The sequence below is a fragment of the Cydia splendana genome, chromosome 4 (assembly GCF_910591565.1).
Source record: "Cydia splendana chromosome 4, ilCydSple1.2, whole genome shotgun sequence".
Lineage (NCBI taxonomy): Eukaryota > Metazoa > Arthropoda > Insecta > Lepidoptera > Tortricidae > Cydia > Cydia splendana.
Window position 1 is genome coordinate 13,744,743 of NC_085963.1, and position 12,151 is coordinate 13,756,893.

Genomic DNA, 12,151 nt, shown 5'->3' on the forward strand with positions numbered 1-12,151 from the left:
AGGACAAGGTAGTTTTTATCCCAGAAATCTTTCTTTAAGGGGGTGAAAAAGGGGGTGGAAGTTTGTATGGGAAATCAATAACCACTGAACCGATTTGTTCGAAATTTGGTATACAGATAGTTTGAGTCCCGGGGAAGGATATAGAATATTATTTATCACTCCGTAATATTATATAACATTCGAAAGTATTCTGGAATGTTCCACAATGATCTAGAATGTTCTCATATATTCGACAACATTCCACTGGAATGTTCTGAAATGCTGTGGAATGCTCTCGAATACTCTCGAATAATCTGGACTGTTCTAGAAATGTCTAGCCACCGAGACGGCTTCGAATGTTCCAGAATATTCCACAACATTCGAAAGTATTCTAGAATATTCCATAATGATCTAGAATGTTCTCGAATATTCGACAACATTCCAGAATGTTCTGAAATGTTGTGGAATGCTCTCGAATACTCTCGAATGTTCTGGACTGTTCTAGAAATGTCTAGCCTCCGAGACCCGAGACACCTCACCAGGTAAAAATATTTGTAGGTATATATTTATATAAACTTTATGGCACAATATACAAACAAAATGTACAAATGGCGGACTTAATGCCTAAAGGCATTCTCTACCAGTCAACCATAGGGCTAAACAGAGATGTAATAAAAATGGTGCAAGAAAAGTAAGTAATATATTTCACGATCTATTCTGATCTTTCGTCTATTAAGTTAAGGTTTAACTTCTTCAACTTCAACTTCTCCTACTTCTTCAACTTCATCTTCTCCAACGTTTTCAACTTCCTCAACTTCTCCAACTTCTTCAATTTCCCCAACTTCTTCAACTTCAACTACTCCAACTTCTTTATCTTCCTAACCTTCTTCGACTTCTGCAACTTCTTCATCTTAGTCAACTTAAACTTCTCCGACTTCTTCAACTTAAACTTCTCCAACTTATTATCTTCTTCAACTGCGCCAGCGTATTCAACTTCTTTAACTTCTCCAACTTACAACTGCATCAAATCTCCAACTTCTTTATCTTCCTAAACTTCTTCAATTTATCCAACTTCTTCAACTTCAAATTCTCCAACTATTTCAAGTCCTTCAAGTTCGATCTCCAACTTCCTCAACTTCAACTTCTCCAATCTTTTCAACTTCTTCAACTTCAACTTCTCCTACTTCTTCAACTTCAACTACTCCAACCTTTTCAACTTCTTCAAATTCAACTTCTTCAATCTTTTAAACTTCTTCAACTTCAACTTCTCCAACTTTTTCAAATTCTTCAACTTCGACTTCTCCAACTTCTTCAACTTCAACTTGATCAACTTCAACTTCTCCAACTTCTCCAACTTCACCTTCTTCAACTCCTCCAACGTCAACTTTTTCAAGTTCTTCAACTTCGACTTCAATTCCAACTTCTTCAACTTCAACTTCTCCAAGTTCAACTTCTCCAACTTCTTCAACTTCAACATCTACTTTTTCAACTTCTCCAACCTTTTCAACTTTTTCAACTTCTCCAAATTTTTCAAGTTCTTCAACTTCGACCTCTCCAAGTTCTTCAACTTCAACTTCATCAACTTCAACTTCTCCAACGTCTTCAACTTCAACATCTCCTACTTCTTCAACTTCTCCAACCTTTTCAACTTCTCCAAATTTTTCAAGTTCTTAACTTAGACATCTCCAACTTCTACAACTTCAACTTCTTCAACTTCGACTTCTTCAAGTTCAACATCTCCTACTTCTTCAACTTCAACTTCTCCAACCTTTTCAACTTCTTCAAATTCAACTTCTCCAATCTTTTAAACTTTTTCAACTTCAACTTCTCCAACTTCTTCAAATTCAACTTCAACTTCTCCAATATAAAATATGTTGTTTGTTACAAATCTGACTATTAATAAAAAATTGAATTGAATAATGAATAGTAACAGATATTTATGACTGAATGTGCCTCAAGAGCGCGTAGGCCACAGTTTAGTACGTAACAGCAACACTCGCAACCATTGGTAAACCTTACGTCATTGCAATATATACAGGGTGATCAATCCAAATGGGTCAGTATGGAGAAGTCGGAAACTATGAGAGATAGCGAAATCTGTTCTTAGGAACCATGGCTTCGATTTTAGATTTAATAATAATGGCATTCAATTTTTTTTTTAATCTATCATACATAACCGGGATTCGAACCTGGTCAATATTCTTGTTGTTTGTTTGTATGGCAACTTTTAAACGATGCGTGATAGGTGGGGGGTGCTCGACCAAATATCATAGAAGCCGATTTCTGGCCGAAGGGTGTGATATTTCGGCGGTTCCGTGGGAATCTGCCGAATCCTACACCAGAGCAAGTGACGCCGCAACAGAAAACTGCGTCACGAAAATGATTTTTTAGTATTTAAGTTTTTTATTATTGTATATATATGTTAGTTTGTAAGGTATGTATCTATGGGCCTTAGTAGCCTGAAAATAAATGCTTTGATTGATTTGATTGATTGATTGATAGAGGGCCCCGAGACAAAACAAACTACATTAAAAAAAATTCAAAATGGCCGATTTTTTTTTATTTTTTCCAGTTGGTCCGAGCGCGCTGAGATTTGGCATGTGGCGAGCCTGGGGGCCCAAGATTACCATGTCAAAAAAATTTTTTTGAAAAAGTCAAATATCCAAGTAGGTTAAGCGAGCCCGAAGGGCGAACTACAGGCCGGGAGGCCGAAGGCCGACCCCGGCGGAGGGCCGAAGGCCCGGAGCCTCCACCCCGACTCCCAAAACGCGAGGCCGAAGCCGAGTAAACGAAGGCCGAGCTCCGCGTAGGGCCGAAGGCCCGAAGCGTCACACGAAAGGGGGATGTTGGAGCTTAAACACGACCCAACACTTTTCCTATGGGAGTCGCGTTTTGGGAGTCGGGGTGGAGGCTCCGGGCCTTCGGCCCTCCGCCGGGGTCGGTCTTCGGCCTCCCGGCCTGAAACTCGCCCTTCGGGCTCGCTTAACCTACTTGGAAATTTGACTTTGCCCGTATCCGCCGCCATTTTGGATTTTTCCAAAATTTTTTTTTGACATGGTAATCTTGGGCCCCCAGGCTCGCCGCATGCCAAATCTCAGCGCGCTCGGACCAACTTGAAAAAATTAAAAAAAAGTCGGCCATTTTGATTTTTTTTTAATGTAGTTTGTTTTGTCTCGGGGCCCTCTATGATATTTGGTCGAGCACCCCCCACCTATCACGCATCGTTTAAAAGTTGCCATACAAACAAACAACAAGAATATTGACCCTAGGTTCGAATCCCGGTTATGTATGATAGATTAAAAAAAAAATTGAATGCCATTATTATTAAATCTAAAATCGAAGCCATGGTTCCTAAGAACAGATTTCGCTATCTCTTATAGTTTCTGACTTCTCCATACTGACCCATTTGTATTGAACACCCTGTATGTTAACGAGTTGTTAGTTAACAGTGTTGACGATAATTGTACCTAACCAACGCGCGCCGCGGAGGTACTATTAAGTACAGTCGCCATCAGATATATCGGAGCGGCCAAGGTGCTCACAAATATCTGATCTATTGTCAATGCGATAGAGTGCGTGTTCAGATAATTTTGAGCACCTCAGCCGCTCCGATATATCTGATGGCGACTGTACTTAATAGTATATTAGAGATGCAACGGATAATTGTTTGGCCGGATACCGGATACCGGATGTTCGGCCTGACCATCGGCCGAATATTAGGTGTCTGGCCACCGAATATTCGGCCTTAAAATAATAAACGAGTAGGTACGATTATAATCGTGACTGTTTCTTAAATCCAATTTGTTTACTCCCAAATAAAGCAAAGTTACTATCCGGAATCCGGCCGGATAATAGGTCACTATCCGGTATCCGGCAGGATTTTAAAATAACGGCTGGATAGGCCGGATACCGGATAGTAACCGAATATCCGGTGCGCGGTGCATCTCTAGTACATATATCCTAAACCTTTTGTAGAGGCAGACTGACATACGAGTAGGTATATATGGGCACAATATTTTTCTCTTCCATCAGTATTGCGTTAAATGTATCGTTCCTAACATATGTGTATTTATGTATGTGTCTTTGTCTATAAATTAGGTACGTAGGTACTTCGTGTAGGCTACAAATGTCGATCAGGTATAGAAAAATTAAAACAGGTACATACATAGAGGTACTAGACTAGCCTACATTGCAACACATAATAATATAGACGTGCACTTACTTGTTAATCGCTACGTATCAAGGTGAAGGCGCACACCGAGTAGGTAATTAACTAATTAAGTACTTAATCACCTGAATGTACTTGTTCATGCACATAGAGATCGTGTAAAATGAAAACTTACCGATTTTTTTCCATACGTTGTAGGTAGTCCAGTTGAAGTGCTTAGAAATCAAGTTCTGGCATTTTCGAGTCGCCTTTTTGGAGAAAACCTGTGGATGAAAAATTACTTCTAATTGTAAGTTTTATTCATAAAAGCATATCGGTAATTAGGTACACTTTTAATAATTGTGTTAGCAATTGACTACTTATACATCGGAACATTTTAAGAAGTCTTTACATCACTCATGGCATAAGTAAGTATCTATACTTACTTTATGCTCATGGTCACGGTGAGGTTGAGAAAGATACAGTGGCGGATTTGCAGTCTTTGCCGCCCTAGGCCCCAGGCCCTGTAGCCGCCCCTTTCTCAGCACCCATCAAATTGACTACATTTTGAGTTATTTCTTGTTATCATCAACAAATAATTTGCCGCCCTAGGCCCGGGCCTACTGGGCCTTAGGGCAAATCCACCACTGGAAAGATAAAATAGGTATTGCTGTTTTCTACCACCGGTACACTCGCCATTGGCAGGGTGATCATCGTCACTTCTACAATCCATCTAAAAATAGGAGTGTATGTAGTTGTTATAGGATCGATAACGGCTATGCACCTATGTGACACCTTTGATATTACAAGCCTTCATAGGTTACAGATGGTTACAGTGACCCTTACCGTCAGGTGAGCCGTACTCTTACTTGCCGTGCGGTTTTGCTGGCTGTGTGTGTGTGTGTACATGAACATTATCAAATGAGCTCGTGTGAAGCTAATTACACTTTGCTATAATAATGGCATAACTTATTCATTACTATCAGACTATCACTAATAAAATCAATTCCTATTAGTGAATTCTATCATATCTAATCTTCTGAACAAGAAACACTTAAAAACAATGAAAGTGGGTCAATTTGTACCCGTTTTCAATGTTTTTTATACTTACTTCGTTTTTTTAGCACTAGAAAAATGGACTTAAAAACACTTAAAAATAAGTCACAGCAAATATGTAACAGTTATACAGGGTGGAAAGGCACGACGATCCTTCCCGGAAGTATTAGGTCGTTTAAGTGATACAGAGACTATTGGTAATGGTAAGAATCGTTAATTGAGTAAAAAATAAAAATTGCAAAAATACTACTTTTTAACTGTGGTGATAACCCTATAGCATGTGCACATGACGGCTAGATTAAGGATCTCCGTCGGGAAAGCTCGGGACTTTACACTTTTTTCCGATCGTTGACAGTATCGCAATGATGTATGAATGACGCATAAATGTCAAATAAATCAAATGCATGCAAAAATATTACTAACAATTTTATTACTTTCTTAGATAATTACTTTTTTCCAATATTTAATACTATCTTCTTTTCACATACGGTGTTCAAATGTACCTCCGTGTATTACAACGCCGCCGCAGCCCGTACCCGAGTATGTCGATGCACATGCGATATAGTGTATGCTCTTCGTCATTTATCCTCCGCAGAAAGCACCAATTAGCCTTTGTCTCATTTCGTCCGCAGTTTCACATTCCGTTTGGTTTGGTACACCATATCTTTTACACAGCCCCACAAATTTAAATAGCCACGAGCATCTAACATTTTTATTTGAAGAATATGACATTCAATAAGTATAGTTCAATGAAAATTTAATTTCAAACATCAGACGTCTTGTCTATTTCCTACCACGCAAGAAGGTTTGTTAGTTTGGTATTGAAGAAGTATTTATTCTTGATTTATTCTTAGTATTTCATTTTTGCAAGTTCATTTGGTGCAACTAACACAACCTACTTGTTATTTTTAATTATTTTAGATAGTTTCCAATTATTCGAAAATAATTTTGTGAAACGTGTTAAGAAACTAAAACCTTTTTATCAGTCAAGGAAACCAGAGATATTTATAAGACGATTGCGTACTTTTGAGTGGTTGTCAATGTCACCATTTGAACTGTCGTTGTAAACAATGTTGTGGTTAGTATTATCAGGTATTATTAATATTAAGGAATAACATAACTATTTCATTCAAGTATTGAACAAGTGGAACCACTAAGAAAGCGAAAATCCTGCAATGATTCTTACCGTGCTGTAAGCAGACCTAAAAATGGTTAGATGGCAACAAATTAGCATAATTTCCTGTCGAATACTGATTGTTTACAAGTAAGTTCATTGACCCTGTCACCTGTTAGGGTTAGAACAAAGTAGTTTTTTGCGTGGATGTTTAAAAGGTCATAATTTAGAAACGGTTGCCCATATTAACATAGTTTCTATGGAGAAAATATAGAGCTTAGGCTAAACTATCTCCCATTTCCGGAAAGGATCGTCGTGCCTTTCCACCCTGTATAGCATATATGGTCATTTATATTCTTTTTCTACTCGTCGACTGTAATTCTTGAATTAAGATTTCGTATTTCGTATAACATTAAGGTACGTTTAATGTATGGGCTCCCAACTCAACTTTAATATTAATTTCGATACAGTTTAGTCAACTATAATGAAATTGACCAATCACATGCAGCTCGCCGCGGTCAAGAGGACGAAACAAAACCATAGCTCAAATTAATTATTTATTTTAGGTTTTATTGCAGGAACATCTACATCTAGGCTTCACAAGTCAGAAACGCGCATGTGACACCCATAATATAGGAACATCCATAGACTACGAAAACCGCTTAGCGTTACTTGTTAGTCTCCATAGGCTACGGTGGCTAAAATCAAGAAAAGAACTGTTAAAAAAATTGAATTTAGCAAGGAGAAGTACCAGGGCCTCATGAGTTACGAGAAGGTGTTGTTGACCAACCCGCCGGGCTGGGGCCGGGGAGCTACGAGTATGAAGGTATCACGGCTGCTCGCGTATCTTAGCTGTATACTTTTGGTTTGTTTACCTATAAGATTTTACTAGTTTAAAGTATTATTTTTGTTGACTCGTTAGAAAAAGTACTGTATACAATAGTGATATAATCAAGCATTTCAATCTCGTACGTCGTCGTAAAATACTATTTGGTTTCATAAATAATAGTTACTATTTTTAAAGCGTTTTTTAATAAAAAGATACGTCAAGATTTTTTATTAGGGTTCCGTACCCAAAGGGTAAAACGGGACCCTATTACTAAGACTTCGCTGTCCGTCCGTCCGTCCGTCCGTCCGTCCGTCCGTCCGTCCGTCCGTCCGTCCGTCTGTCACCAGGCTGTATCTCACGAACCGTGATAGCTAGACAGTTGAAATTTTCACAGATGATGTATTTCTGTTGCCGCTATAACAACAAATACTAAAAACAGAATAAAATAAAGATTTAAATGGGACTCCCATACAACAAACGTGATTTTTGACCAAAGTTAAGCAACGTCGGGAGTGGTCAGTATTTGGATGGGTGACCGTTTTTTTTTTGCTTTTTTTTTTGTTTTGCATTATGGTACGGAACCCTTCGTGCGCGAGTCCGACTCGCACTTGCCCGGTTTTTTCTAATGCCAAATAAAACGGGGTGCCAAGCTAATAGCTTTGCTGTACCTGAAAACCAACCATGAACCTGGAATGTAAGTGGGAAAAGGGGTTATTCCCACTAGTTACCACCAAGTTCTTACCAGTGGTAACTACTGGGAATTTTTTTCCCACCTTTTACCACTGGTAACGACTGGGAAAAAAAATCCACTAGTTACCACCAACTCGGCTTGGTGGTAACTACTGGGAATTTTTATTCCCAGTAGTTACCACTGGTAAAAGGTGGGAACTTTTATTCCCAGTAGTTACCACCAAAATATTGTTAGAATTCAATACTAATGAAAACAGTATAAATGTAGCGTGCTGTAATAAATAATTATATGTCAGTTAGTAATTCAGTAAACTGCTTTAAAAGTGATCAAAAATATTAAAAAGTGTTATTACCATCCCGCGTAGCGTGGGTGTTTAAGCAATCGAGCCAACCAGCGTAACATGACCGAGCGATGTACTACCCGAGCGTAATTAAATTAAATAAAAATTCCCAGTAGTTACCACCAAGCCGAGTTGGTGGTAACTAGTGGGAATTTTTTTCCCAGTAGTTACCAGTGGTAAAAGGTGGGGAAAAAAATCCCAGTAGTTACCACTGGTAAGAACTTGGTGGTAACTAGTGGGAATAACCCGGAAAAGGAAACAAAAACATTTCAATATTGATTTTTATTTATTTTTGTCATGCTGTGGTACCTATGCCTTTTACATACTGCGACATACCTACGAATGCCCAGTTTATCTACACAGATGTAAAATGAGCAGTATTTGGCTTCGCTCAGAAAGGTGCAACTAAATAATCGATAACCCTTATGGACAACCGACGATGTAGGTTTACCTTTTGCTTGGAGACGGCACAAATAGGTAATAAAACAAATTCATATCATAGAATCCGTGCAATTAAGTAGGTAAGTAATAATAAAAAACGGATTCAGTCTAGGTAGTTGTCCTTTATACTCAAATACACAAATCACGAATTTGAAAATACAATACAACGCACCATAGAATAGGGGTGTGCGGTAAAACCCGATAAGTCGTCCAAATGGGTTTTTGAAATTCTAACTCTATGTGACGTGCGTAGAGTTATTTTTTAACTGTCAAAATATCTCGATTTATCGGGTTTGACCACCCATCCCTCGATCGATAGTATCGAGATTTTGCAGTCTATGTTTTATGTAGGTAGACGACTTTTATAAAATCCTATTTTAAATGACGTATAAACCTGAGGGCCTGCCGCGAACTTCGAAAGTCGAAATTCGTGTATTTCCAGATAGAGATCAATCCAATGGGGCAAGATAGACAATCTTCGAATTTCGTTATTCGCGGTAGTTCTCATGAACACTTGCATTAGTGTGTACTTCGTGAAAAGACTCGAAGTCTGCCTATTGAGCAAACTAAAGTTTTATGAATCCTCAATTAGTTAATTCGTGTTTTATACCTTTCTTACAGATACATAAGTCAAAATGACAAATTATGATAAACGATTAATAGCTAATTGAGACTTGTAGCGAATGATGATTATATGCTGGAATTAATGTCCGAAGCACTTATAAAAATTTGGCCCAGGCAGGTATACTGTTTCTACATTGTTAATGGTTACACGCCATATTACATAAATGATTATAACTTACATATATAAATTAATGGGCAAGCTTTTTAATTAATCTCACTAATAACAATTTTGTTCCAAATTAAATTAATCGTAATGATACAACCACTATTATATACGACGACTTGGATACAACACAACCATAATTATAAGTTATCGGCTAAAAGTAAATTTAATATTGCAAACTAAAATTATAACAATATAATACTTAATCTAATACAACAGATTATAGGCGATACTATAAGCCAACAATACAGGTCAATTTTAGATTGTTGCTAGTGCTAGACTCTGTCAAATCTAACTCTGCACAGAATCTGCGGCAAAAAAGTGTAATGTTACCACCATTTTCATAGAAATTTAATGTTTATTGCGGCACTGTCATACTCTGTCGCTTGTCAAGTGGGTGCAGAGTTATCTTGGATTAACTTTGTCACAAAAGTACCTAGTTGTTATCTTACCACTTTGATTTGGAGATATCTCACTAGATAGAGTAAATGTTTAGAGGACCGCTGCTAAGATACACCCTCTGGCGTATACTTACGACTCTTACGAGTATATTTAATCCGTACAAAATAGCGATGTCAATAACCTGCGGCCCCTGCGGTCCTACCGCGAAAATTTACCTTTCTATTAATCTATGGACTTTCCACTGATAAACATTGCTTAGCTTATCATAGGTAACTACCTAAGTGGCAACTGCCACTGGTTAGTCAAAGATATTTTTAGCGCAGAGAGCAACTTGAGCAAAATATAAATATAAGTACTCGTATACATTACAGTCCACACTGGAAAAAATAGCTTAGTTGTACTAAAACATGTAGAACTAGTTTCTGCCCGCAACTTCGTCTGCGTGGATGATGATGATGATGATTGATAAAAGCTATCCCATATCCTTCCCTGGAACTCAAGCTATTTCATTAGCAAATTACCAAAAAAGTGAAGTGGTACAGACATAGGTACAGAGTTACTTCGCATTTATAATATTGGTAGGGACAGCCCTATGTAACATTCCTAACTTGGCCTATGATTATAAAAGTTATACAATAATAAACTAAACGTAGAAAATTTAAAATTAAATGCTGCCCTTCGTAATTCGTAAGTAATAAATACATAAAAAGCCTCTACAAAACACTAACTCCCTTATTCATAAAACTTTGCGGCCCTGATTTAGTTAAATTATGTTTTATCCCTTTCTTACAAATACATAAGTCAAAATGACAGATAAAGACAAACGATTATTAGCTAATTGAGGTTTGTAGCGCGTTTATGAATAAGGGGGTAAAAGATTAACACATTACGAAGTCAAGAGGAACTTGTTAAGACATAGTAGGTAATATATTATTAATATCTAAGTAGTTAAAATAATAATATATAGGTATTACACTTATAAAAGATAAGACATATAGAGTCTGTGCGGAAAGAGAAGAGTCGTGGAATGTATGGGGCGCAATACATTCCATGACTCTACTCTTTCCGAACAGACTCTACATAGTATGTAAGCTTACGAAATGCAAGGCATAAAACTCGTAAAGACGGAATTAAATAAAGTACTTTGTAATGACATGCTTCTGTTTTGCGCTTATGTATTTTTTTTTTGTAATTAGGATTGGACTTGAACTACAATGTGAATTAAGTTTAATATGTTTTATGATAGGTGTCCATAGTTTTTATTTCTAAAAGACATCGACAAGTTTCATTTTTGCCTGTAGTAAGTTTACATACTGTATAGGAAACTTAAAACTATTATTAGGTACAACTTATTAATCTAAAGTCTTCAAGTTGTATAGGTATAAATACTTAAAAAACGTCTTATTCATTGTGCGTGTTATAAAAGTGACCACACACTTAATACTCGGTATTTTTTTTCTGATTGCATTGTAATAAGTGCGTAAAGTTGGTCGAGTAGATCTTGTCAGTAGAAAAAGGCGGCAAATTTGAAAAATGTAGGCGCGAAGGGATATCGTCTCATAGAAAATTTGAAATTCGCCCCTTTTTCTACTGACAAGATGATTTGTTAGACCTGTACCCCAAAAGCATAAAATTGTTGTAGTAATTCACCGAATCGCATTTCACCTCGATCTCATATTTAATTTTCGCATTGTGTCTCAATAGTTTTTTTTCTATTGGCTATAAGTTTTAGTCGCATTTCACCTCGATCGTGCATTTAAATATCGCGCTGTAACTCAATCGTTTATTATTTTAGTCGTTATTAGTTTTAGTCGCATTTCACCTCGATCGTGCATTTAACTTTCGCGTTATGACTCAATCGTTTATTACTTTAGTCGCATTTCACCTCGATCGTGTATTGTATTGGCGACGTGATTCAACGCAACAGTATGAAGATTGAGTAGATTGATGATTACTAGACTTGGGTGTAATTCTTAATTTCGGATACCTGGCGTTAAAGAAAGGAAAACAAATAATCTAAGTCAAGTCACAAACGTCGATCGCGGCGAAATGCGTCTACGGTAAAATACTACACAAAAAATGTAATACTACAATTTAATTATACTAATGTCAAAAGCTACGCGAAAAAGTGCGTCAAGTAAAAAAATCTAGTGATATCTTTTTCATTCAAGGTGAAATGCGATTCGGTGAATTACTACAACAATTTTATGCTTTTGGGGTACAGGTCTAACAAATCGACAAGATTTGCTTGACCATCTATATTTACTGTACATATTTCTCTCGTTAGATTATTAATTAATCATTTGATTCATTTTAATAATAGACGAGTACATAATAAAGACTGACAATATCCATTATGCTAATT